The sequence below is a fragment of the Arachis duranensis genome, chromosome 6 (assembly GCF_000817695.3).
Source record: "Arachis duranensis cultivar V14167 chromosome 6, aradu.V14167.gnm2.J7QH, whole genome shotgun sequence".
Taxonomy (NCBI): domain Eukaryota; kingdom Viridiplantae; phylum Streptophyta; class Magnoliopsida; order Fabales; family Fabaceae; genus Arachis; species Arachis duranensis.
In genome coordinates this window covers 59,107,314-59,110,651 of record NC_029777.3, presented here as the reverse complement: position 1 = coordinate 59,110,651, position 3,338 = coordinate 59,107,314, and positions in this window count along the sequence as shown.

Below are 3,338 nucleotides of genomic sequence, written 5' to 3'. Positions count from 1 at the left end.
TTTTGGTTTTTCATGAGTAGGTTCCCAAATTCCCAATATTCAAATAAATTAGAAATATGATACATTCCCTTATTAACCCATTTTCCCACAGTTTCTCCACACTTAGTTGATACATAATCTCTATCTTAAGCTAACTAAAGATTCAATTTGGGATTTTTACTTTTGTTTTTCTTCTTAAGGCTAGTGATGTGGTTATAGAACAGAAGGGGGTTAAAAGGCTCAAGGTGGCTAACAAGGATGATGTAAAGGGTAGGCTTATTTGGGATAAGTGAGCTAAAATCAAATAATGGCCTCAATCATATGCAAACATATAAATACACTAAATATTGGACATATAGAATGGAATAAAATAAAGATTGCAATCATAGAGAAGAAAAACACACAAGAATAAAATTTTATGGTTAAATAATGTAACCATACAATTAAGCTCAAAATCTCACAGGTTGTGTGTTCTTTGGCTCCAAAACCATGTTCCAAATACAACTTCAAACAAATTTAACACGAAAATTTTCAATTTAAATTAGTGAAATACTATAAAAAATTTCTTGAAAAATAAAATATTACTTGAACCAAGTAGTGACTAAATGCATAAAATCAAACAAACATGCAAATGCAATAATGAATAAATAAAGAAAATAAAACAATGGTGTTGAAAAGAAGAAAATAGCTAACCCATAGAGATCGGTATCGACCTCCCCACACTTAAAGATTGCACCGTCCTCGGTGCATGCTAAGATATACAAGTGGATGAGCTGCTCCAACTGATGCCTTTCGCTATAGATTGTGCAGATTGACTTGTCTATCTCCCCATGTAAACGTCTTCCAGTTCCCTTCCGGGTGGCCATCCTGAAAGAAAAAGGGAAGAAAAGTAACCCTGGAATAAAGATAAGAAAATAAATAAAGTATGGGTGGGTTAATGCCAATTGATAAGGGTCTCATTTACATGGAAGCTTCAACATGTATGTGAGAAAACAATAGAAGCCACGGCATGCCAGTGGTACAAAATGTACAACAATGGGGAAGAGAGTGGGTAATGAAAGACAATGTAAGTTCATGTCAATGCAAAAGGAATACAGATATCATAAAAGATTGATATTGACAGAAAAATAGCATCACCCAACATTGTAAAACAAGTCACTAAAAATTATACCAGAAAAGATGCAACAGTTAAATAAGAGAATCAACACCAAAGGAAAAATAATAAATTTAGAAAAGAAAAGAAAAAATATGCACTAAATTAAAATGCAATGAATGAAATATGCAAATAAATAAAATGAAAAATAAGAAGAATGAGAAGGGAAAGAAGTGAGTAAGAAAGGAGGGAGGGAAAAATTAGGATTGGGGAAGAAAAGATAAGATATTTGGCATATTAGGTTAAGGTGTGCGGCGCAAGCGACGTGGACACATGAGAGACGCGTTTGCGCGGCTTGCGCTTAAATTAATTGATGCGGACACGTCAGTCACGCGGTCGCGTGACACATTTGATGCAATTGGCGTGAGGGCTGCCTCGTGCTCGCACAACTCTCTGTTCAAAATCTTATTTTTGCCAAATCTGAGGTGACACGATCGGGTGGGGCATGCGATCGCATGAATGGGCTTTAGAAGGGAATGACGCGACGCGTGAGCCATACATCCACGTAGGTAGAATTATGTGTTTAGCACCAATCCAGCACCTCTCTCGCACAATAATTCATTGTGCACCCTTTTTACGTCGAAAATCAGGGCACGTGGCCGCGTGGGTCACGCGGTCGCGTGGGAGGCCATTATTCCCATGTGACGCAGACGCGTCGGCGATGCAGTCGCGTGGGTTGATTTGTGCCACTGGCACGCCTCCAGCCACGCTCTCGCGTGACTCTCTGTTCAATTCTTTTCTTCCCAACACACTTGTGACGTGGACGCGTCAGCAACGCTGCCGTGTCGCGTGAGTGTTTTCCCTTTTTTTATGCATGAAAAATGCATAATGCAATCCTAATATGAATGTTATGCAAAACTCCAGGTTCAATATAATAAGATAAAAGAAGACATGGAAACAAATAAAACTAGATAAAAATGAAAAAGAAATGATCATACCATGGTGGGTTGTCTCCCACCTAGCACTTTTAGTTAAAGTCCTTAAGTTGGACATTTGGTGAGCTCCCTGTTATGGTGGTTTATGCTTATATTGATCCAGGAATCCCCACCAATGTTTGTACTTCGAGTAGCCTCCGGGGTCCCAAACTAAGCATGTAAAGCCCTTAAGAAGCTTCAAACAGATTCTTAGGCTCCCGGGGTGACAAATGTCAGAACAGATTCCAGGATCCCAAACCTTACTTTTACACCCGGGTAAAAGGTGATCTGAATTCTCACTGTAGCGACCAAACAGCTTCCTAGACCCATTCAGTTGAGCTTTACACCGACCTTTGGGTTTAAACTTAAAGCTTCCAACCATAATGAACCTTGCAGGACAATTTTACCACTAGCCATCTTCCACTTACTCTTAATGCCACAAAGAGCTCTAAGTTGACCATCCATCTCTAGCCTCTTCCTTTTGGTGAATTTCTTCCAATTTAATCTCTTCTTCATTGTTCACCAAGGGCATGGGATGTTGTGCTTCTTCTTCTTTAATTTCCATGTCAAGTCCAATGGGAGAGGATTCAAATGTAGATAAGAATTCATTAATGATTGAATCCATCTCTTGATCCTCTCCTTCAAAGTCTTCAACTATGATATGCTTTGGAGGTTGTACACCCTCCTCAACATCAGCTTCAAACGTCTTTGAAGGATGCTCTATAACTTTACTTTCCCATGGAGGTTCAGCATCTCCTAAGTCTTCAACCACTGCTTCCTCTTCCTCTTCAATAATTCCGGCTTCCTCCACTTGTTCCAGTACAAATTCATGCTTCTTACTGTCCACCAGAGTTTCTAATGTCTCCTTCATGCTACGTTCTTCATTAGATTGTCCACATGAAGCCATGGGGGTTCCTTGAGTGTCCGAACGTCTGGAAGCTAATTGATTTATTGCTTGCTCCAGTTGATGAAGGGTTGCATGAAATTGGTCTACTGATTCCTTGAGGTGAGCTTGTGATTCTTGAGTCGATCCAAAAATTGGCAGTGGTGGTTCTTGGGAGTAATTGGGGTTGGATTGGGGTGGTTCTACATATGGTTCATACGGTTCGTAGGGTGGTTGGTATAGTGGATATGGGTTAGGGTCATACGAAGGTGAGTGGCGGAAAGGGGCTTGTGAATGTGGTGGTTCAAAGTTATGTTGTGAGGATGGTCTTTGAGCATACGGTGGAGCTTGTTGGTAGCTACTAGGCGATCCACCATATCTATCAGCTTGGTATGCATTGTAGAATGGT